Source organism: Eumetopias jubatus, unplaced genomic scaffold, assembly GCF_037043125.1.
Source record: "Eumetopias jubatus isolate StellerSeaLion01/CBP00866 unplaced genomic scaffold, mEumJub1_p1.0 scaffold_3, whole genome shotgun sequence".
In the NCBI taxonomy this organism is placed as follows: domain Eukaryota; kingdom Metazoa; phylum Chordata; class Mammalia; order Carnivora; family Otariidae; genus Eumetopias; species Eumetopias jubatus.
The window spans coordinates 143424569-143450286 of record NW_028274809.1 but is presented as its reverse complement, the minus strand read 5'-3'; the positions used below and the strand labels follow the sequence as shown (position 1 = coordinate 143450286).

Here is a 25718-nt window from a genome sequence, read left to right as displayed (position 1 = left end):
TGGCTTCTATAAACATTTCCCACAGAATTCACTTATAAAACAAATTACTCTGATGAAGTTGAAATATTACATAACCCAAAAGGTAGGTGTATATTTTATTTTTAAGGCACATCTCATGTAAAACTGGGTACATTCTTGTTTGCTGCAGTCTCTCTGGGGGCTAGACAACCCATTCTGGAAAGCTGATGCTTGGAAAAGCATTCTGACTCTGAAGACACCACTGGACCTGGAAATCAATTTCCACAGCAGTGATTTTCTATGGGAGGCCAGTGACCAAAGTTTAAAGTACTTACGAGCTTCTTGCCTGAGCATAGCTAAAGAATGAATTACTGGTCTTAAAAACTGCTGCATTATTTCTTGGGAGAGCTCAGGAGTATGAATGGGTTGGTTTTATCACAAATATTGCTGCAAAACCTCTAAGGTTATAGGACTGAATATGAGGGCTATAAATTTGAGGTGCTAGCTAGAATAGCAGAAGAGCCTTCAGAAATTCCCCAGGCATGCAGAAAAGCTTGTACTATTGGAATTCTTGTCTTGAGATATTTTTCAAATATTTTATAATAAATAATACAATGTGTCAATCCATTTTGAAATACTTATATGAACCAATAAAAGACTTACTGTCTTTGACCAGAGAAATGTACAGTGTGGAGAAAAGAGAACACACAGTCCCCCTTATACGTGCTGAGAAAGGAGGGTAGGTCACTGGCTGCTCTCACCAGCCCCAGCCCATGGAGGTGGTCCTCTGGCTTGTCCCTCCATCCAGATCAGTGCTGTTCACTGGAATGGTAATGATGGAATGTTTTTTATAGCTGCTTTGTCCAACACTGTAGCCACTAGCCATGTGTGGCTATTGAGCAACTGAGATGTGGCTAATGTGACCAAGGAACTAAATTTTTCATTGTATTGAATAATAATTCATTTAAATTTAAACATTTAAACATCCACGTGTGGCTGGTGGCTATTGTGTTAGGAAGACAGTTCTTGCCCATTGGATCTTGATAAGCCAAGATGCTTCTATTTGGGAAGACATTAGTATCCTGCACTTGCAGACTCAATTCTTCCCATAGTCTGAACTAATTTTAGAGAAAAGAAGACACAATCCAGCTGCTTCCATCCCATCACCCAGCTTGGCTGGCCCTAGGATCTGGTAGCCATAGATGAGGCCCAGCTGCTCACATAGCCTGTGTGAGTCACTGCAATCTGGGTCCAATCCCTTCTTTTGCCCCTGGTCTTCTATCCCAATTTTCTACCTAGCCTCCTGTTCAGGGCTGGAGCAGAGTTCTGCTGGGAACGCTAGTCCAGGGGGCTAAGGCCTTCAGACTCTCTCTAGCTCTTCCCACCGCTCCTCCCCGCAGCTCCACCTCTGAATGAGCTACTGTTATGAATGGGTTGAGGGGCACCTGGGTGGCTTAGTCAGTTAAGCCTCTGCCTTCAGCCCAGGTCATGATCCCAGGGTCCTGGGCCCCTCCCTCCTGCTCATGCTCTCTCTCTCTCTCTCAAATAAATAAATAAACAAATAATCTTTAAAAAAAAAAATGAATGGGTTGTGTGCTCAGAAGCACAACAGGACCAGCCACCTCCATTTGATTTTCACTCATTATCAGAATCTGCCACCACTCTACCCACTAAGCACCCAGCAGCCCTGTCAGATGTCAGGCTAGAGAAATGATTCTGGGATCATTTCACCCCAGTGCTGCCTGAACTTCCTCCTTCACCCAATGTTGTTTCCTCTTTCTCCCCATTGGGCCTATGGTTACAGTTGGAGTCCAGATTCTTTTTTTTTTTTTTAGGATTTATTTATTTGACAGAGAAAGAGTGTGTGTGGAGGGAGGGGCAGAGGAAAGAAGGAGACAAGCAGACTCCCCACTGACCACAGAGCCTCATGCGGGGTTCGATCCCACGACCCTGAGATCATGACCCGATCCAAAATCAAGAGTTGGATGCTTAACCGACTGAACCACCCAGGCGCCCCCAGTTGGGGTCCAGATTCTTAATGCAGCCTAAAGTTATTCAAAGTTAAATTGTGTTCCCAGTAGAATTGCAAACACCCAAACATCAATGTACAGCTAGATCGAATATTTTATTTAAATTCACAAGTGATCCTAGAATATAAAATAGATGTTCATTTATTATTCTTGTGGCAAAAAAGGCTACATCTAAGACTTTTTGGTAAAATATCCTGGATTATATAAAATCATCACATGCTCTGACATTGACTGTTGACATAATTTAGGGAAATGTCTATCAAAACTAGGAGGCTCATGTATGCAACTTGACTTATAAACACTTGCCAGAAACATAAATGTGTATATTCCCAAAATATAACTGTCCATATGATTTGCAGCATTTCAGAATGAAGTGGCTCTTTCTGAAGTATGTGAAGGTGATCCATCCACTGAAGGATGATTTAATTCATCATTCTGTCTGAGAAGGGGGGGGAGGTGACATTGCTGGCCTGTAGTTCTGAACTCTGTCATATACACTTGGCAGCCCTTCACTTTGGGATTCACAGACTTGAAAATAACATCCTTTGAGTTCTGAGTGTACCAGTTGGAAATTCTTATTTCTCAGCTGGGAAATGTGAGGGTAAAGGATACTTGAAGAAAATGCAATCCTGTGCCTATTTTCATGAAGCGATGAAAGGGTCTTGCTGTTTGAGATTCCTCGATTAATCTTTCAGGATTCTTAAGTGTTTTTCATTCTGAATGATCTGAAGCAACTTGGAAATAAAATGGAAGAGTGTAAAATATTTATAATGTCAGAATGCTATGTGGCAATATACTTAAAAATGCAAACAACATTCAGTTGTTCAGGGACTAGCTTTTTAGCTGTTTATTTTCTTTTTCTTCCTTTGGATTTTCTGGCAATGACTTGTACCTCCACCTGCTGGTGCACTGATGAAATGAAATGGAAATGAAATTCAAGCAACAAAATTAAATAATTTGCTGGAATCTCGGATATAGCTTTGGTGAGAGGAATGGTAAAAATTACAGTCTAAAATGAAATTTCTCAACAGATATTGGTAAGGATGCAGAGAAAGGGGAACCCTCTTGCACTGCTGGTGGGAATGCACACTGGTGCAGCCACTCGAGAACAGTATGGAGGTTGCTCAAAAAGTTAAAAATACAACTACCCTACTATCCAGCAATTGTACTACTAGGTATTTACCCAAAGGATACAAACATACTGATTCAAGGGAATACATGCACCCCAATGTTTATAGCAGCATTATCAACAATAGCCAAATTATGGAAACAGCCCAAATGTCCAACGACTAATGAATGGATAAAGATGGTGGTGTACATATACAATGGAATATTACTCAGCCAATAAAAAAGAATGAAATCCGGCCACTTGCATGAAATGGATGGAGCTAGAGAGTATTATGCTAAACAAAATAAGTTACTCAGAGAACGACAAATGCCATATGATTTCACTCATATGTAGAATTTAAGAAACAAAACAGATAAACACGGGGAAAAAAGAGAGAGACAGAGAGAGCAAACCATAAAGCAGACTCTTGACTATAGAGAATAAACTGAGGGTTGCTGGAGGGGAGCTGGGTGGGGGATGGGTTAAATGGGTGATGGGCATTAGGGAGGGCACTTGTGATGAGCACTGGGTGTTGTATGTAAGTGATGGATCACTAAATCCTACGCGTGAAACTAATATTATACTGTATGTTAACTAATTGGAATTTAAATAAAAACTGGGAAGAAAAGTAAATACAAAAATAAAATGAAGGTTCAGAAGAATATCAGTGTTGTTTATTAATCCATTTATTCTCTGTGTTAACTATTAAAAGTGAGATGAAAAAATAATAAAAATAATTTCACTAAACTTCTTAATTCCAGCTACCAACAACGAATTCAATTATCTTGCCATCACCCATGTGTCTTCCTTTCAATAATCCCACTAAAAGTTTTACAAGAAAATGCAGCAGAGAGCTGGAGCATAAACCAAACCATAAATCAGAACATCTCATTTAAAGTCAAAGACAGAAACATCCTCAGGAATGTAAATCAGTCCTAAACCTTTAGAAGACCCATAAAATAAGCGTTTAAAAACCCACTGAAAATGCACTACAGCAGAACATTAAAAGCATGAACTCTGGAGCCAGATTTCTGGAATTGAAAACCCAGCTCAGCCCCTACAGCTGGGTAGTCTTGATCAAAACCCTCTTAACAACTCTTGCTTCAGTTTCCCCTTCTGTGAAATGTGGTTAAATGATAGTACCTACTTAATAACATTATTGTGATGATGAAGTGAGTTAATATTTGTGGAGCACCTAGCACAGTTCTTGGTACATAGTAAGTGCTGTGTAAATATTTAATAAATAAAAAAATAAAATGTTGCCATTGAATATAGGTAAGAGGAAATGTTGTGATTATTATTACCAAGTAACTATATCCTCCCAGATTGAATGCATCCCCTTGATCACCCTACTGTTTGCTATAGCAGCCCCCTGAGCTACCAACCGATTCAGAGAGCCTGCCCTATTATTATGAAGTTGAAACTAAGTTAAGACAAGAATAAGCTGGTCATTCTCTAAACAGAGAATAAACAGTAGGAGTCCCAGGAATTTGATCTTTTTTAGAAAAGGATAATTTAACATTAAATGATCCGAAAAGATAAACTTACTGCAAAATCTTCAAGTTTTGAGATGACACTAAAATCTTCTAGAAAGTAATGCAGCGCAATGGAACTTCTAAAAAACACCAGCACAATTTTACCCTAATCTAAAATGCAATATGATAAGAAATAGTCATACAGTTGTGATGGATAAGCTGGCTGGACTACACCTTTCATCATTCATTTATTCAGTCATTCATTTTTTTAGTACATATTTGATGCTTGATGACTCAACAGGGAACAGGGAACAAATGATAAATACATAAAGTAATGTCAGGTAGTGATAAATGATAAGAAGGAAAATAAAGCTGGAGGAAACAGCTTGAGGTATGGAAGGTATGGAAGATCTCTTTGAGAGGATAGACATTTGAACAAAGTCATAAATGAAGGCAGAAGCAGACAATATGGATATTTCAACAAAAAGCATACCAAGCAGAAAGAACAGCAAGACCCTGAGGTCTGAGATGAAATATGTTTGGTTTATTCAAGAAACAGCAAGAGAGCCAATACAATAATCTAAATTATCAAGGGGAAGAGTAATAAGAAATCATCTGGGAGAAGCAACCAGGGGCCATATAATATAGGACTTTATGGGCCATGTGTGGCTTATTTACAAACATGGCTCCAAAAGTTTCTAGTAATTTTTCAATGTAGAGGAGGGGTCTTTTGTCCCCTCCCTTTGAATCTGGATAGGCTTAAGACTGCTCGGACCGGTAGAACTTGAATGACGGTACCATTTCTGAGTCTGGTTCATAAAAGAGGATATGCCTTCTGTCTTATTTAGTGGAACATTCATGCTTGCAACCCTGAGCTCCCACGTGACTTTCCTAAGGCTGCTATGCCTAAAAGGGCACATGTAGCCCCCACTTCCCACCCCCTAGTGAGCAATCCTAGACTTCGAATAATCCTAATTCACAAGCCAGACATGCGTCTAACAGCCTTCCAGATGATTCCAGCCCCCAACCATTACATCTTCTCAGCTAAGGCCTCAAACACTTTGGAGCGGAAACAAGGATATGTCCTGTCCAAAATCACCCACAGAATCCATGGGCATAATAAAGTAGTTGTTTTAAACTGCTGCATTTTGAGTCACATTTTGTGACACAGAGCAGTAGTAACTGGGACACCATGATGAGGAATTTTTTTTTTTTTTTTTTGGATTTCATTTTAAGCGAGAACTCTTTAGAGAGTTGAATTATGTGAACTGATTTGGAAAACAGACTGCAAGAGGGCAAGTATGGAAGCCGAGAGTCCCGTTTGGAGTTATCTAGGCAAGACAGGATAGTGCCTGGAGTAGGACAGCCGCAAAGAAGGTAGTGAGAAGAGCACTAATTGGGAGCATATCTTCAAAGTAAATCCAATCAGATTTGCTGTTGGATTGGAAGTTGAGTGTGGAAAGACACAAACCAAGAATGACCCAGGGATTTGGCCATGGCAGCAACTGAGTGAACAGAGTTGTCATTTACTGAGATACAAACATTAGAGAAAGAACAGGTTTGTAGAATGGGAATCAAGAGTTCAGTTTTGCACATGTAGCATGTCTATTAGATACCCAAATGGAGATGTTGAGTAGGCAACTGGAAATATTAATTTGAAACTCAGGAGATAGGCCGGTTCTGCAGTGCTGTATCCAACTCTAAGGGTCTAATTTTAGGAAAGATATTTGCAAACTAGAGGATATTCCAAAAGGGACCAGGATGCAGATGCTTCTAGAAGTCATCTTGTTTAAAAAAAAAAAAATGTTGAAGGAACTAAACACAGATTGGACAAAAATATCTATAATGTGAAGAGATATTTGAATCACTACGACATACCATTAGGACTCATCTTTGAGAGTAAGGTCTCTTCTTTGAGGGACCAAAGATCTCGTGCCCACTTTCATGGAAACTAACACAAAGCTCCCATAATTGATTTTCCCCACAGAACTAGACACCATTACTGAGATTTCGACCTAAATCAAAACTCCCAGACATTACAGGAGGCTAGGTTGAAGAGCATGATGTTGTGTGGGTGCAAGATTCTCGAGACAAAGCACAGCCAAACAAAACCACATATTCATATGCTCCTAGCAAATGGCATCCTAGCCTATAAAAAATTTACCTATTCATATGCTATCCACTTCTGAAATCCTCACGAATGGGAAGTTCTCCTTAGTGCTTGTGGTACAAAATTATTTTTGTATTGCTAACCACAATATTCTGGGTTTTTTAGTGTTTTAATCTTTTTGCATTAATATAGGCAGCTTAATACATGATTAAGAGGAGGAAATCTATAGCTGGAATTACTGAGCTAAGCTCTTAACTCCAATACTTGGGCAAGTCATTTAAACTCTGTGCCTTGGTCTCCTACCTCCTTGGAGTTCTTACAGGGAATAAATAAGTCAGTAAGTGTTAAGTATTTAAAATATGTAGAACCAGCTAAATAAGAAGTGGTCCAAAAAAAACTGTTAGCTCTGTTCAGCAGCACTCAGCATACTCCCCTCTATGAATGCCCATTTGAGATCACTTGTTTAGTTTTTTAAAATTCATTCAGCCATACAGAATTATGATGACTTTGTGAGGAAGAGCTTCAAAGTCGCAGGTCTGAACTTACCCTCTCGCTTTGTAATCACTGGAAAAGATGCTTTCTTGAAGCCCCCTCTCTACTGATGTCAGAACTGGTATCATTCAATTCACTGTCTCCTCTTCCGTTATCTTCCACACTAAATTATTCTGGATTTGAATGTGTCCTAGAAATGAAAAGGACAGACTCACTCTGTTATCCATAAAAACGTACAAAACGTCAAACACATTACTTAGAGAGAACGATTCATACTCTGAAATTACCTTGAACTCGCAGATTTATCCTCTCCACACCGGGATGGGGAATGGAGGGGACCTGAGCCTGAATCCTGTTTAAAAAGAGGGGTGAGAGTAGCAGTTAATATTTCACACTCAGATATCAAAACTGACGGAACAGGCACAATATCCCTCATGGGGAGTGCTTCACGAAGACAGCATTTAAACCCTGAGGGACGGAGATGTTCCAACTGGATCCACAAGGAAGTTACCAGGGGCAAAACCAGCCAAAACAGACCTGGGCCTCCACGAACACATGACAATCGTGCCTCTTTCTGCCTTCATCTGTGAAGAAATTTTCCTCTCAAATAAAAAATAAACAAGTCCTGAAAAATTAGTCCTTTGAACTCCCAAACCTGAGCAGGCGCTGAATTTTCATAACGCTCTCGGCACGAAAATCTACTAAATGTTAATGAGGACACTAAGACTGCTAGGGTGGTCTACCTGGGCCCGCAGGATCCCGCTCCTCTCCCCAAGCAAGGAGAACAAGAACACCCCACTATCCCCAGACTGGAAAATCTCCGCAGCCTCACCCTCCTGGGCCTCTGCATAAATGGAAAGGGGCACTGTCTTCGGGAAGAACCTCAGCTGGAAGCCCTCGGAGGCAGCCCCCACCGCTCTGCGACTTGGGCCAGCCTGGCCACTGTCGTGTGGGACCAGCTCGGGCTATGCTCACAAAGCGTCTTCCTTCGAGTCCTAGCCTCGCCTTGGCTGGAACAAGTCACAGTGGCAATGGCCACCAGCAGAAGGCCGCTGCCACTGGCCAAAACACCCATCAACACGACGGGGAAGCCAGGCTGCCGCCCTGCTCCCTGCACTGTGCGCCGCCAGGAGGGTCCCTCAGCTCCCTCTTTTGGCAGCGACCGAGGCGGCGGCGGCACCAGCCCCAGCGCCACAGCACCACTTTTCCGCCAGGTGGCGCCGAGTCCGTCGGCGCTAGGAGCGAAGTGTGGGTGCAGGAGAGGGCCGGCTGGCCTCCGTTCAGCACCACGACGACCGCCGTCAGCGGGCCGGTGAGCTGTAGGGACAGGCGGCGCTGAAGAGACAGCTCACCCGTCGCCGCAGTCGCTGCGGAGAAGTGTGTAAGTTAGCTCGGCGTTGGGGCCTTAGTCCGCAGTCGGATCACCGTGTAGCCCAGGGGTGAGCCCTGGGGCGGAAGCAGCTGGGCTGAACCACTGAAGAGTGGCAGTATGACCAGCCGAGGTGCGTGGTAGTTCTAGTCCTCCACATGCTGCCACACCACGGCCCGGCGCGGGGCGGCGGAGAGCCGCCGTCGAGTGCTTCCAGCCCCAGCGGCAGCTCAGCCAGTTCACCGCGGTCAAAGCACCGTCGTGCGCTCAGCTCCCCAGTGGTGGGGTCTACCGAGACGTAGGGCGCGACCCACTGCAGCCTCCAGCAGCCGGTAGGTGACCTGGCCGTTGTGGCCCAGGTCCGGGTCCCGGGCGGCCACCGTGACCAAGTAGGCGCCGGGCGGGTTGTTCTCACGCACCGACACCTCGTAGACCGGCCGTGTGAGGAAGAGTGGCACGTTGTCGTTCTCGTCACTCACGCGCACCGTGTAAGCGGGGTGCGTAGCGGGGGCGCGCCGCGGTCCTCGGCCACCAGCATCAGGTTGTACTCGGCGATGCGCTCGCGGTCCAGCGACGCCGCAGTCACCACCAAGTAGCTGCCCGCGTAGGCCGGCTGCAGCCGGAAGTGCTCGTGCAGGTAGAGGGCGCCGCGCACCTGCCCGTTGGCGCCCGAGTCTCTGTCCGAGGTGCTGACCAGCGCCACCAGGCTCTCGCGCGCCGCCCCCTCTGGCACCAGAGACTGGGCGCCGGCCTCAGGCGTCCCGGACCGGGTTGGAGGTCGCGTGTGCACAAAGCGGTGGCTGCGAAGGGAGAGGGGCAGGTGCGCCCGGGGCGGCCAGCGGGGTGATGGTGATGTCCGGAGCGTCGTCACTGACGTCGTGGGTGCGCACGATGACCTTGCAGGTGGAGGCCCGGGGCCCTGGACCGCGGTCCTGGGCCCGCACGTCCAGCTCATAGGTGTCCTGGCGCTCGTAGTCCACCGGTCCTGCCAGGGTGAGGCGGCCCGAGCGCGGGTCCAGGCGGAAGAGGCGGCGCGCCTCGGGCGGGGTACGGGCCCCGAAGCCGAACACCACGTCGCCGTTGGGGCCCTCGTCGGGGTCGGCCGGGTCCAGGTTGAGCAGCAGCGAGCCCACGGGAGCGTCCTCCGCCAGCTCCACTTCGGCCACGGCGCCCTGCGGGACGGCCGGGCAGTGGTCGTTGGCGTCCAGCACTCGCACGCTGAGGGCGGCGGTGGCGGAGTGCGGCGGGCGGCCGCCGTCCTGGGCCACGAGCTCCAGACTGTAGGCGGCCTGGCTCTCGCGGTCCAGCTCCTGTAGCAGCACCAGGTCCGCGCACTGGGCGCCGTCCACGCGCGTCTGCAGTTCCACGCGGAAGGGAATGCGAGTCCCCGCCAGGCACACGCTCTGCAGCCCGCTGGCCCCCAAGTCCTCCTCCAAAGACGCCTCCACGAGGATGCACGTGCCCACTGCTGCGCCCTCAGATACATCCACGGAGATCTAGGCCCGGGGGAAGCTTGGTGCATGGTCGTTGATGTCCCTCACCTCCACCTCCACGTGCACCAGCCGGAACGGTTCCTGCGAGAAGCTGACCACATCGAAGACCAGCACACACTGTGGTGCCTGGCTGCGCAGCCACTTGTGGTCCAAGCTCTCCTCCCCAACGGTCACCTGCCCGTCGCCCTCGCATACCCCGAACAGTGAGCTATTGAACTTCATCAGGCAGAACTGGCGTAGTACCTCGAACTGGTAATTACACAGGACACAGTCAGACAGAACACCGATATCGGTGTCGTGGGCTTCCTCTCATAGGTGTGGAAATTGACAGTTTTTGTGCAAAACTCTGACACCAGCTGCAGCCACAGAACTTGCAAGAATTCCAGTCTGACCCAGCATAACGTGTCAACGGGAAATCTGAGCCTCCAGCAAGACATCTTTGTTCCTCAAAGAGAAAAAAGCCAATCAGAGGCTCTGTGCCCAGACTTCCAGCCTCTCATGAGTAGGCAATCAGGAGACACTTGCCCTCTAAATACATTGATCACTAAACCGTCTCTGCTGTGTGATGGCTTTTCTGTGCTCCAGGCCTAAGCTTGCTTCTTCTGAACCCTATTGAAGAGGTTACATAGAGAAAAATGTGCAAATAAGCATCCATCTGGGCCAATCCGCAAGTCTCTGGGTCTTGGGTCATGTTGTTCCCCAAAAAGAGTTCACGGAAGAGCCTGCAGAGATGAACAAGAGCTAGAGCAGTGCAGGGGGTCATGAAGATCCCTATAGAAGTTTGCGCTATAAGAATGCATCCCCCCTTGTTTTTCCACTGTGCTTGATTTCCACTTTGATGGTAGGAGCAGGGAATCTGCAGCCTCTGTGTCCCTTCCTGAACACATTTACATATTCCTCAGACAGAGATACAATTACTCTTCTCTGCCATTTTTAAACCAATGCTTATATGCATCTTTTGCCACCCACAGTTATCCATCTATGTTGGGGTATCATTTACTGTATTGAAAGATTCTGGGGGAACAGCTTTCCCAGAGTCAGGCAGCGTCTAATCAGGGAAGAACTGTTTTCCAAAGTAATCATTTCTAAATAGCTCTTCTGTAGCAAAGAAACCATTAATGATGAAATTTCAGCCCCTTCATCTCCTTTTATGTCAGTAATTACTTATATGTGAGGAATCGGTGTCAGGGAGGTTTGTCTACTGCAAACTACTGTAAGGGATAGTTAAGTGCAGGAAAAATATTTAGGGAAATATGCTGCAGTCAGTCTTGCTAGAAAATTGCTATACACCATTTATTTTTAAAAAGCCCTTGGCTGAAGAAAACCATAGGTGGCCTGATAGGCTGCAGGCTAAAGAAACATTAAACCATCTGTCTAAAGCACAATAAATAGTCTTGTGTTAAGTTCTCTTTATGTGTGAAATGTTCTAAATGCTAAACGGTCCACATGTTAATGATGACATTGTTCCTCATGCCATGGAGTCATCATCAGTGCAGTGTTCTTTAACTAGTCATCTTGAGTAAAATCAGTGAGCAGACTGAGTTATTAATATGCCCCAGCTATTCTTGGCTCCCCCATGACCTGTAATGTTATTGATTCCTGCGGAGACATGTCAGTAAATGATTATTTTTGCTTTCACTCTTAGGAGGGAGTTGCATCTATTTTAGCACCAGGATCTATGAATCCAGTTCTGAAACTGAGCCACCTTTGATGAGATAATTAATTTGCAGGGTTTTAATTCAGTGGAGCATTCAGCAATGACTCTAATTATAAGAACCAATAACCCAATGTCAGAGAAGTTTGCAGTAGGAAGCATGAATTGATTTGGGTTGGGTAGATCCTAAAAGGAGAAAGTGCTTTATATTGTTTACTTTAGATTTGTCATTTTGCCTGATGAGGCATTAAATCTAAGGGAGGGAAACTCTACTACAGTTTAGCTGGACCAGATTCCTTTGAAGCCTGTATCCTCACTAGCATAAAGACAGTTAGCTTTCTTCCTTGGAAGTGGCTATCCTAAAGAAGGACCTGGTTATTCAGCCTCTGAGTATCAAGGAAAACAAGAGGAGCTGACCCTTCCAACTTCTTAATTCCTAGTTGCCCCTTAACTGAAGCGTGAAAACTGATTCAGCCAATGCCTTTTAAAAGGCACATGCTTCCATACACATTAGCCAGGAGAGGGACCCATTTAACCATAGTCTGAGTCTCATTTCTTCCTCTTCTCCCATATCTTGAGCAATCCAGGCCAGGCTTGGCTTCTGCCAGTCTTCGGCATTATTGTTGCTATTCAGGATGAACAAAGCTGCTCAGCATACTGAAAATGAAGAATAGTCATGACTCTATCTACAGAACATCAAAAGATCCAGATAAAATATGAAAAAGGCAAGCAATCAAACACATTACCTCTACAATGCTAAACATCTGGACACTTATGTTTGGAAACATCCAGCTATGATATTTAAATGCTTGATTGCATTTTTCCTCCAGCTGTTTGGCAGCAAGTAGACCATCTACAATAAGGAATATGCTATATTGCTAATGAATCATTATTAACATTAGCATTGTTTTCCTAGTAAACAACCACCTTATTAAAAGGCTGCTTTATGAATGAAGGACAGCTGGAGTTTCAGGAAAGAGACATTTTCTGAGGCAAAAATCAGTTCTGTGCCAGTAGAGTGACAAGCTGAATAATATAGAAACTGTATGATCTGTCCCCCTGGGGACGTGTCATCAGGAAACTGTGTTTACAGCCCTGAGCTGCTGGTGCTTTCATGTTCCATTCTGTTGGCTCTGTTAGATAAAAATCTGTCTCAATATTAAAAGCACTGTGGCAGAAATTTGGTTTATGTTGCTTGTTTTCCCATTTGCCAGCATATTGCCAAACTAGAAGTCCATAAAAGGTAGTTTTGATCTCTGTTGGCGTCCAACATAAAGTAAAACAAACAATGGGAGCAGAGGTCTACCACCACCACAGGAAGACCAAATTCTGAATAAAACAACAATTTGGTCCTCTTGCTCAGTTTGGTTTTAAAAGGGGTGAGGTGGCAGGGTTTTGGTAAACTCTCTACTGTTTATTTTTGTTTCTAATGAAAGCACCAGATACACTAGCATTCTCCCCACAACGGGCCAGGACACCAGATCTATAAAATAGTATTTGCATTCTAATCATTTCAAGGAAAGATTTTCTGTTTTGCTGAGCACACAACACCAGTGTGTCCCTTTACACACTAAAGCACACTGTACAGAAAAATCATAAACACCGGGGAAAAATTGGTCCCCTAATTCAGAATGGTGTCTGTGCCTTTGCATATTTCCTCTTTCCTATTACACAAAACTAATAATGTATGTTGGGGGGTGGGGATGAAGGCACAGGAAATTCCCTAATATGCAGATTTCACTAGACCATGGTGTCCATGCATCAGAGTAAGCATCAACTCTCACAGGATGTTGAACTAACACTGTCCTGACCCAGAAACAGTTTTTGTGCCATTTAGAACAAATCACTCTATGTAATCTACTGAGACCCATTTTCATTTCTCAACTGAACAAACATCCTATAGAGGAATGAGAAAAATATTATCAAGTGCAATGTTGCTGTCTTCAAGGAGTTAAGTTCCAAAAATTGAAGCTATTAAGACTGTTTGAAAGAAAACAAATCAACCTAACAGCTCTTTTTTTGCTTTTTAAAAATCACACCTCAAAAAAACTAAAATTAATCTTCAGCAGTATGAGCCCCCAAAACGGGGTAATTGTTTTAAGTTATCACATAAGAAGTACCATTATCTCATTCCTGTTACTCCATTGTGTAATCAATGTGTTATTATGCCTTGACCTTACAGTCATTGCTAAGAAACTATCAGCAAATTGCTGGTCCTTTTTGTGAAATGATTTCAGGGAAAATAATTCAGCCCTGAAGTCAACCAAAATACTGTCTACAAGCACAGAATAGGAACAAGATGATATTTTATCAACTATTTAAGTGCTTTAACCTAGAGAAAATCAGAGAGAACCACAATAGTGTATCAACACTAATCACAAATTCCCCTTAACATAAAATAAGGATTTAAATGATATAATCCTTTCTTAGAAAAAAGTTTCCCATAGGATAATTATGTTAATAAAGATATCATCAAAACTATATAATCTTAAGATACTACATAAAACTCATTTTTAAACTGCTTATTTTATTAGTCTAGCAGTATGAAGGACATTAAATCAATGAATAATGAAAAATATCTTACCTTTTTTGTCTCAGGGATGCCTCAAACCCCAAGTGAGCCAGTGAAATGGACTTTGGTACTTCAGTCATTGGCCCAAGGATCATACTTTGTATTCTTGCCACCAGATAGAGAGGAAACCTGCTCCCCCACCAGAGATTGTAGCAAAGCAAGAGAAGAATAAAAGAATAAAGACTGAGAAACAACTTTTTAATCTGTGCTTTATATTATCTACATCTCTCTTCCTCTTAGCTGATCCTCTCTATTCCTCTTCTACACAGAAGGTCATGTCCCCCAGTAGTCAGAGCATTTTCAGGGCCTTGATCAACAAATATCTGATCAAGTATGGTGATATAATAAAGCTCACAGCCCTGTAGAAGAAACTGTTTAAACGTTAAAAAAAAAAATCAGGGATGGCTGGGTGGCTCAGTCGACTAAGCATCTGCCTTCAGCTTGGGTCATGGTCCTGGGGTCCTGGAATCAAGTTCCGCATCAGGCTCCCTGCTCAGCAGGGAATCTGCTTCTCCCTCTCCCACCCCCCTGCTTGTGTGCTCTCTCTCTCTCTCTCTCTGACAAATAAATAAATAAAATCTAAAAAAAAAAAAATCAGAGTTCAGAGGTCACAAGTGCCAAACAACATGGAGAAAATTGTATCAAGTGCAAACAAGAAGTGATCTCAGAGTTTCCAGGTAAAATCACAGGCAGCCAGAACTGCCAAGGACAGGTAAAGCCTGGGAATGACGTGAACAAGCTGTGAAGGAGGACCGTCCCAGAGCCTTCTACAGAGACCTAGTAGAGTTGGTTAGAGTAGGTGATTTGAGGACACCACGGGGATAAGTTTGAATGGGTGGCATAGTTGAAGACCTTGTTGCTAAGCTAAAGAGTTCAGATATTTTTTTGGAAGGGGTAAAAATTATTATTTTTATTAAATCTCAACTCTTGAATACATTTTTAAGTATAACTAACATACAGTGTCATAACATACAGTTTTAGGTATACAATGTAATGATTCAATAATTTTATACATTACTCAGTGCTCATCATGATTCATGAACTTTTAATTTCCTTTATCAATTTCACCCATCCTCTCACCAACCTTCCCTCTGAAAACCACTTGTTTGTTCTCTGTGTTTAGGAATCTGATTTTCTTTCTTTCTTTCTTTCCTTTTTCCTGATTATTTTTTATTATTATGTTAATCACCATACATTACATCATTAGTGTTTGATGTAGTGTTCCATGATTCATTGTTTGCGTATAACACCCAGTGCTCCATGCAGAACGTGTCCCCTTTAATATCCATCACCAGGCTAACCCACCCCCCACCCTCTCCCCTTCTTTCTTTTCTTTCTTTCTTTCTTTCTTTCTTTCTTTCTTTCTTTCTTTCTTTCTTTCTTTCTTTCTTTCTTTCTTTCTTTCTCTTTCTTTTTCTTTCTTTCTTTCTCTTTCTTTCTTTCTTTCTTTCTTTCTTTCTCTTTCTTTTCTTTCTTTCTTTCTTTCTCTTTCTTTCTTTTCTTTCTTTCTTTCTTTCTTTCTTTCTTTCTTTCTTTCTTTCTGCCTGTTTCTTGTTTTTCTCTGTTCATTTGCTTTGTTTCTTAAATTCCACATATGAGTGAAATCATGGTATTTGTCTTTCTCTGACTAACTTATTTCACTTAGCATTAGACCCCCTAGGTCCATACATGTTGTTGCAAATGGTAAGATCTCATTCTTTTCTATGGCTGAGTAATATTCCATTGTATATATACCATTTCTTTATCCATTCATCTATCAGTGGATATTTGGGTGGCTTCCATATCTTGAATATTGTATTAAATGCTGCAATAAATATTGGGGTGCATATATCTTTTCATATTAGTGTTTTCATTTTCTTTGGATAAATACCTAGTCGTGGAAATACTGGATCATATGGTAATTCTATTTTTAATTTTTTGAGGAAACTTCATACTGTTTTTCACAGTGGCTGCATCAGTTTACATTCCCACCAACAATGCACAGGGTTCCTTTTTCTCCACATCTTCACCAACACTTATTTCTTGTATTTTTTTATTTTAGCCATTCTGACAGGTGTGACATCTCACTGTGGTTTTTATTTGCATTTCCCTGATGATGAGTGATATCAAGCATCTTGTCATGTGTCTATTGACCATTTGTATGTCTTCTTTGGAAAAAATCTCTATAGTCAGGTCCTCTGCCCACTTGTAATCAGATTATTTGGGGGTTTTCTTGGGTGCTGAGTTATATTAGTTCTTTATATATTTTGGATATTAGCCCCTTATCAGATATATCACTTGAAAATATCTTCTCCCATTCAGTAGGTTGCTTTGTCATTTTGTTAATGGTTTCCTTCACTGTGCAAAAGCTTTTTATTTTGGTATAGTCCCACTAATCTAATTTTGCTTTTGTTTTCCTTGCCTGGGAAGACATGAGAGTTTAAACACTTTTAAGGCAGCAGTAAGAAAGCATTGAGGGTTTGTGGAGCAAAGAATTGGTGATGTGTATTCCGTTATGACAAATAAGGGAGATGATTGCCTTCCCTCAACATTAGTAAAATCCTCAAAAAGGATTGTGTTTTAATTGAAGATTTAAACTGTGATCCCACATGATGACTTACTTATCATAAATATTTGCCAAATAAACGACTGAGGCAGTGTGGTTTACAACCTCCGCCCACCTCAAAACCCACCTGTAGCATAATGAATTAAAGGGAGACTAGAAGCAAGGAGAAGACCAGTCACAGGCTCCCTGCAATCCAGGTACAAGATGTTAAAGACCTGAACAATGAGTTGGAAGGACCACAGGGTGAAAACCTGATAAAGACTGCAAAGGAATAATTGGTAGGACTTCCTGACAGATAAACTCTAAGGGATGGAGAAGATGGAAAAAAATAAATGATTCTAAAGTTATTGGATGGCTTAAAGAATGATTATGCTTTCCCAGTATTCCCAAATACAGAAGTATAGTGTTCCCAAATAGGATTTCCCCAAGGCTCCTGCTACTTGCCAGCTGAATGGACCAACCACAGAAAACTTTCTCTCTACAAATCTCAATGTTTTTAGGGAATAATGCCTACCTGGAGGGGTTGCTTTGAGGTTTAAGTGAGAAAATGTGGGGAGAGCAAAAAGCCCAGTGCCTACCACCTTGTGAGTATTAAAAGACAACTCTATCCTTTGTTATATGCATTCGCCTATCATGTTGTGATTTATTTGTTCAAGGGTATACTTCCTACCCCCCTTATGAGCCTTTCCACCTATTAACCATGTCTTTATCAAATGTGAATCCCACTGTCCAGTACATTGCTTACCACATGAAAGGAGTTCATTAATATTTGTGGAATATTTGTGAGGGTCTCACCACCATATGCCACTTCTGCATAATTCTTAACCCTATTACATCATCTGAATTCTAAACTAGAAAACTTGCTAAAGCTTAGTTTATGGAACTTGATATTATGTGAGACTTCTGCAATGAGACTCATTGAGTAATATGCAAGACTTGGTGCAGCCACGTGTAACAAAACTGGTTCCTTGAGTCCATTTCAAAACTGACCTATCAGGGCATATAAGATATTTGTTGTTTTTGCCTGCTCAGCAGCCAATTTTCTTTTGAGAAACCACCTCTTCACCAAATCGATCCATGTGAGAAACATATGATAGATGCCTCCACCCTTGGTGCTAGGATGGCCGCATGACCCAGGCTTAGCCAAAGTAAAATATTTTATCCTCCCACTGATTTCTTCAGGTAGGTACATTTTTCCCAATCCAGGGCAACCAGGGCCATTGGGCATCAGGTCCAGGATTATTTCTGCAATCACTTAGAAGGGGATATTTCTTTTTTTCTGTTAGAGTTGCTGAGCTAAAAAGATATAAGCTGGGATGTGAACCACCAGGTTGGGAGTGCCTGCCTGAATATAAAGCCAACATTTTTCAAAGAAACGCTGAGATGGCACTGAGCACCTAGAGGCATGCCTGATCTCCCACTAAACTTTTCATTTGAGTGTAACAGCATATCCCCTTTTATGTTCAAGACAATTAGCAGCTGGATTTCTGTTACTTGTTCCATATTCATAACAGATTCCCAAATTGAGAAAGGAATTGTTATTAACAGACTCCAAAAGTGTAATTGGCTGAGGTCTGTGGAGACCTACCATACTAAGAGGTTGACCTACGTTCTTGTTATGTATTTGCATAGCCACTGGTAAACTATTACTCATATTTTGGGATTCAGATCATGTGTCTATTAAAGCTAGAGAATAGGGTGTTAGGGATTGGAAGGGCTTGGCTACATTTATAAGAAAAGGATAGTCTCCGACTAAATATAGTCCCTCTGAGAGCAGAAAGAGAAGAAAATATGTCACTAAATAGTCCCTTTCTGACTGAGGCCAGTAATCTAAGAGGGCTGAAAGTTGGCAATCTTGGCAAGTTTTAAGGGTAGAGAAAACAAATTTGTCTCTACCAAACTAAAGTTAGTGTAAAAAAGAAAATAAGATTAAAAAACCATGGGCAAAAAGTAATGAGGAAGATAACGCCGAGGTCTCACAGAGCCTTGAGCCCTCCGATACCTCTCAGACTCCCTCTAAGTCTGGAATACCTAAATTAAGAAAAATGACAGTCTCTCCACAACGAGAAGCCATTTAGGAGATGAAACCTGGGAACACAGGGGCCTACATTAGCTGTGACTCCCACCCCAAGAAATTCTTTTGGATGGCCTTATAGAGGTCCAAGTGGAAGTCATTCAAGCTGAGGGCTAAGGGCATGAACAGAGTATCTAGAGCGGTTGCCAGGAGATGGAGATCCCTAGACTGTGAGTAAATTTGAGCACTCTCTCCAGCTTTGACTGTGGAATTGATCAGATGCAAATAAACACTAAACTATTGCCCGACACACAAGGGACTGAAATTCCTGAACCCCCAGTAAAAAAAAATGGCATGTGACCTTTGAAAAGCCCCTGGAATATATTCCCAATACCCAGCTCACATCACAAAGGACAAAGACTAAGAAAGATCCTCCTGGGGATGGGGAGGCCATCTTGGCAGATCTGGGAACCCACACCTCAGTGAGGCATCTTCTGGTCAACAGGATATGCTTACATGCTATGGGCAATGACCCCTGTGTGTGGTTTTCCCTTTTCTAGATGGGGTTTTTTTTATTGCAATTCTTTGTCATGAGATGTGTTGGGGGATGTCAAGTATATCAGATAGGTTATCAGATCATGAGCAGTTACACCCAACACTGACTGGGAGCAATGCAAATATTTCCAAGATCCTATGTCAGTCTTTAAGCATCCCTAAGGGAACTGATTAAGTCACCAACTGGTGGGAACAAAGAATGTCCTAGTTAACGGGACCCAACATACAAGAGCAGAAAGCTTAATTTATTTATCTTTCACCTTTTCCCTCCTGCTCACCCACCCTGATAAATGCAGCCATCCTGATATGAAACTCCTGCGTCCAGCTGCACCTATCCCTCCCTGTCCTTTGTCTCTCAGCGAGCCACTGGATGTCTTTGTTGACTCATTTTGTCTCTGTAACACTGCTGGCAGACTGCAGCTGAAGATTCTATCGGTTGACTCACCCCCACCCTTCCAAAATCTTCCTCCCCTCTCTTTTTAATCCAAGGCAGACAAGGCTCCCCCTCATTCCTGAGAATTCACCTCTTATCTGTTTCTCTTGTTCCTGGCTGCTTTATCGCTTTCCCTTATTCAGGACAGCTGACAGCTTTACAAAATAGCTTCTGTGTCTCCTGGAAACCTCATCAAAGGAGCCCGGGGGAAGGGATTTGAGGTCCCTTCTCAGTCTGAGAGAAGAGAGCCTGACCAAGGCAAAATACAGTGGGACAATACTTCATCTGGTTGCCCCATCTATTCCTGAGGACAACGTGGGGTAGACTTTTAAATCTCTCAAGTCAATTTAACCATCCAACCCTTCACAGCGGATGGGCGACAGCTATAGAATTCTCAAGTGTTCCTGCTTGCCTTTAGGATTTACTCCATTGTCTTTTAATAACATCCTTAAATGTACACCTATTAATAACACATTTGTTTGGTAGTGTGAAGATGAAAGGAAATATATGAAAGAATTACCTATTTCACAAAGTTTAGATTCTAAATTTATCACAAAACTTAAATACTCTATAAAATTAAAGAGGCTATTAAATAAAAATTATTTCCTGATCAAAAATATTCCATTATCCCCACTATCTCCAGAACAAGATAGAACTCTTAGACCCTCTGTGAATTCAGCCCTACCTTTCTCCTACTCAATATCTTGCACTCCACTGTTTATGCTACAGCTCAACCAGGTATGAGATTTCTCTGGAACTGCTTCATTTATTCCTACTGCCGTGCCTTTGCTCACGTTGTTCCCTGTGCCTACAGGGTGGTTCCTTCTGCCTGTGCTGTTACAATGCTATACATTCTTTAAAGCAGTGTTTTTCATACATTAATGTGGCTGCAAATCACCTGAGGATCCTGTAAAATGCAGATTTGGATTCTGTAAAATGCAGGTTTGGATTCTGTAGGTCTAGGGTAGGGTCAGAGATTCTGTACTTCCAACAAGCCATCGATGCACCTCCAGGGCTGCTCTTTGAGAAGTAAGACGGGAGAGCTTATTCAAAGGTGAGCTCTCAGGGGATAAGCACCTTCTCACTGCTTCAGCTGTGATGCATCTCTCCCACTGCATGCCTCCCAACACCGTAATTAGACTTTCCCACTTCCACCATTCTGCCTTACCATAGAGCTAGACTCCAAATCAAATTATGATATGGCACAGTTTTTTTGTAAGCCTGGTTGTATACTTCCATGTCATAAGAAGGGCCCACCATACTTTTATAAATAGCAACAGTATCATGTTCAGAGTAGTTGTTGTTAATAAGGGTAGCTGATTAAGAGTAGACTGGATAAGCTAGCATTGCTGCAATGTCTCCCTTAAAGGGAATATTTATAATAGACCCAGACCAGGTATCATGGACAACCCCCTGAACACTGCATAGAGCGGGGGGTAAGTGTGTGGACAGAAGACTTGGATGCGAATCCTGGCACCACTGTATCCTAACCACGTGGCTTTGAACAACTCATTTAAACTCTCTAAGTCTCAGTTTTGTTTTCTGTTATAAAATAATGATGATAATACCACTTTGCTGGACCCTTCTACGGTTTAAGTCAGGGACCAGATGTATATGAGATGATGTTTATAAAGCGCTAAGCACTGTGCTTGTAATGCATTGTAAGTGTTCTATAATAATAATGAATTTTTATCATAACCCGGAGTGACAGTTCTTTAAATTTGCCATGAAAATTCTAAGATAGGTTTTAGATTCCTTTAATCATTTTAGGGCTGTTCTTCAATACCTCTACTGAGAATCCACTTCTCTCTTTAAAGCTGAATAGCAACCACAAATATAGTCTGTGAGGGTTAATAACCACCAATCGCTGTCTCCTTTCTGCATGTTCAAGCTAAGAATATGACAATTCCAACTCTAGAAATTGACTTAAAAGATCACTAAAATGTAGCCGATAAGGTTACCACAGCAACCGCTAGATGTCATCTTCAGAATGTCCCTCTGCTTCACATCCTATTTGAGTAGGAGCTATAATGTATATACATGCACCCATCTACTAAGTGATTGGTTCACATACAGCTTTAAAAAGTAATCATAACCATTCATGCATCAATATAACAAGATTGGCAACAGCAGTTCATATTTTAAAATGCACACTATAACAATACAAGACTTCCTCAATATTTAATTTCTATTTCTTTTATTTATGTTATGATATATAGCCTTTTTCTTTAAAATTAGTGAATCACAACTTAAACTTGCTTTGTTTTAGGAAAAAGATTATTTTATTTTGACAACTATTCCTCTCTTGTAATCAGTGTAATATATGCTCAATGTGAAAAACACAAGTAAAGCTCACATTAAAAAAAATCTGTAATTCCACTATCCAAAGAGCTGGCAACCTTTTATATTTATTATTATTATTTATTATATATGTGTATTTTTATATTATATGTGTATATTTACATATAATTTTTCTCTATATAGAGACATACAAAAGATATATGTGTGTACATAGAAAACATATCTATGTATAAATGTACACTTGTTTATATAACAAAGAATGATATTTACAAATATCCATATCCTGCTTTTGAATGTAGCCTATTCTTTTTCTCTTAGTCTTACATTGTGAAAATTATTTCACATTAATGGAGTCTTATATGATGCCATTTAAACAGTTGATTGTATTATACCCTATATATATATCCTATGTATTATACCCTATGTATATATCATAATTTAATTATCCCTTTGCTGTTGAGCATAGTGTTTGTTAGATTAAGTTTGGCTATTTGTAAAGGAAAATTTAAATACGGTGCTTAAACCAAATTGGAGTTTATTTTCTTTCATGCAAATTAAGTCTCAAGGCATGCATGAGGGTTTCCATAGTGCCAGTACCCAGGCTCCTTCTGTCTTGCCATTCTGCCATCTTTAGAGGGTGGCTTCATGTTCCAAAATGGTTCAGATCCAACCATTACACCCACAGTCCAGTAAGCCAAAGGGAAATGGCCAAAGAACAGAGACTGACTTGACTTCTTAGTTAGTGTTCACACACAACACTTCCAATGGTCACAAGGTAGCTATAAGGGAGGGCCAATGTATGTAATGCTTTACTGGGTGGCAATCTGCCCATCTACAAACCAGGGTTATTGCTAAGGAAGAAGACATGTGACAATGAAGAAAAAAAACAATCTCTGACACAAACATTGAGTTTGTTTCATTTTTTTTGCTATTGTTAATAATGCTTTGATGAATATCCTTGCACATAAACCCATACACACATCTCTAATTTCCTTGGGATAAATTCCCAAAAGGGTAATTGCTCAATCCAAGGATAGGCCAGATTTTAAGAGTTTTGGTACCTATTGCCAAATTGCTCTCCAGAAATACTGTACCAATTTCTACTCTCATCAACAATGTAGGTTGGGGAGAGAAAAATGCTTTATAAGATTCAATTTAATTTGACTATTCAAAGATTCCATACCTCCTGCGAGAAAGATAAAGATCCCTGCATCTCTAGAAAGGTAGTGATTAGGAAGCTTTCTGGAAAGAAAAAAAAAAAAAACTCAGTGCCAAGTGAAAAAGTCTTTTTCTATCTGATAACATCAAAGGAAATGCAATTTAAGGCCTAGCAATGGAAAAGATATTATTAGCTTTGGTTATTGAATATATTTTAAAAGGGATGCATAAGAAGACAAACAACATAGTATAGTGGAAAGACCCTTGAATTTAGTGCCAAAAGACCTGAGTTTGAATCCCAGTTTCTACTTTACTATGACTCTAGGTGAGCCATTTAACCTCTTAGCTCATTTTCTCTATTATAAAAATCAGGCAATTAATGCCTCTCTCTCCTTTGTAAAGTTTAAATTAACAAATGTGAAAAGGTTTAATCATAGTTGTATTTGAATCGAAATTTGCACTCTCCTTAAATTTTATGACACTACAATTCAATATTTTATATCCTCCACAGCTGAATGGAGATGAATAATAAATTATTTTTCTTCAATAAAAAGAAAATTGAATAAGACATTCCTCAAGGCATTTTATTGTTTTTGCCATTGTTTTTTGTTATTTTTATCACTAGAGGATTTCAATTTTTTAAATTAATTTTATTAAAGCATCATTAAGATACAGTAAAATGCACTCATTTTTAAGTGTCCAGCTCAATGAGTTTTGACAAGTATATACACCATGAAATCACTGTAGAATATTTCCACCAGCCCCAGAAATTTCCCTCAGTGTTACTCTGCAGTCAGTTACAATCCAGGCAACCCCTGATCTGAATTGTATCCACTGTTAGTTGTACCTATTTTTAAATGTCATATAAAAGGAATCATACAATGTGTACTCATTTATGTCTGTCTTCCTGAACTTAGTATATTTTTGAGATGCATCCATGTTGTTCCACATATTTCTTTTTGTTTGTTTTATTGTGGAGTATTACTCTATTGTGTGAATATACTACTCTTTGTTATCATTCACCTGTGGGGACGTTTGAGTTTTTTACAATTTGGGACTATTGTGAATAATGCTACTCTTAACATCAATATACAAGTCTTTGGTGGACATGATTTTATTTTGAAAGAATGGGGGACAAATACGTACAAGTGCCTTTGCTAGGGTATATAGTAAGTGCATGTCTAATTTTATATGAAACTGACAAACCATTTTATATAATGGTTGTGCCACTTTGCATTTCACCAGCAGTGTGAGAGATTTCCTGTTGTTCCACATACTCACCTACATTTGATATCCACAGCCTTTTTAAATTTTTGCATTCAGGTATATGTGAAGTGGTATCTCACTGTGGTTTTAATTTGCATTTCCCTGATGAATAATGATGTTGAGAATCTTCCGATATCCTTATTGGTATTTTCCATATGTTTTTGGTGCAGTGTTTGTTCAGGTCTTTTTCCTGTTTTAACGGATTGTGTTCCTTATTGTTAAGGTGTATATGTTCTTTATATGTTTCATTTTGGAGAGTGTTAAGTCTTTTTCCCATTTTTAAAGGGTTATTTGCATTCTTATTATTAAATTGTAAGAGTTTTTTGTATATTCTGATTATAAGTTCTTTGCCAGATACATGTATATACATGAATATTTTTCCAGCCAATAGACTGCTTTTCATTTTCTTAATGGTATATCCTGAAGAAGTTTTTAATTTTGATGAAGTTCAAATTACCATTTTTAAGTTTGAGGATTAGTGCTTTTTGTGTCCTATCTAGGAAATGTTTGCTTATCCTAAGATTATGCATATTTTTCCACCGTATCGTCTAGAAGTTTTATAGTTGATCTGTGATATTTAGATGTGTGATTTATTTTGAATTAATTTCTCTGTACGTTATGGACCATGAGCCAAAGTTTATTTTTTCTAATATGAATATCCAGTTGTTACCCTACCACTTGTTGAAAAGCCTATCTCTTTCTCATTGAATTACCTTATCACTTTTGTCAAAACGAATTGATCTTATACATGTGGATCTATTTCTGAATTCTCTCTTTTGTTCCATTGAGTGTGTCTACCCTTCGACTATTCCATATTGCCTTGATTACTGTAGCATTTATAGAAGGTCATGAAACCAGGTAGTGTAATTTCTCCAATTTTGTTTATTTTTTCAAAATTGTTTTGACTATTCTTGTTGTTTTACTATGTTTGTTTCTGTGTAAATGTTAGAATCAGCTTCTCAATTAAAAAAAATGACTTCTGCAATTTTGGTTGGCATTACACTGAATTTATATTTCAATTTGGGGAAAATTAACATCTTAACAATATTGAGTCTGCCAACCCATAAACGGGGTATATCTCTTTATTTAGAATTTTTAAATTTTCTCTCAGGAATGTTTATTGTTTTCTATACACAAATCTTTTATGTCTTTTGTTACATTTATTTAAAAGTATTTTGTTTTTGA

The 25718-nt window shown here is 41.0% G+C and overlaps 1 pseudogene; it reads right to left on the bottom strand.

Moving 5' to 3' along the window:
- Nucleotides 1–8594: 8594 nt before the first annotated feature.
- The window catches only part of LOC114210290 (protocadherin-8 pseudogene), a 104497-nt pseudogene continuing 87373 nt past the window's right edge, over nt 8595–25718 (bottom strand).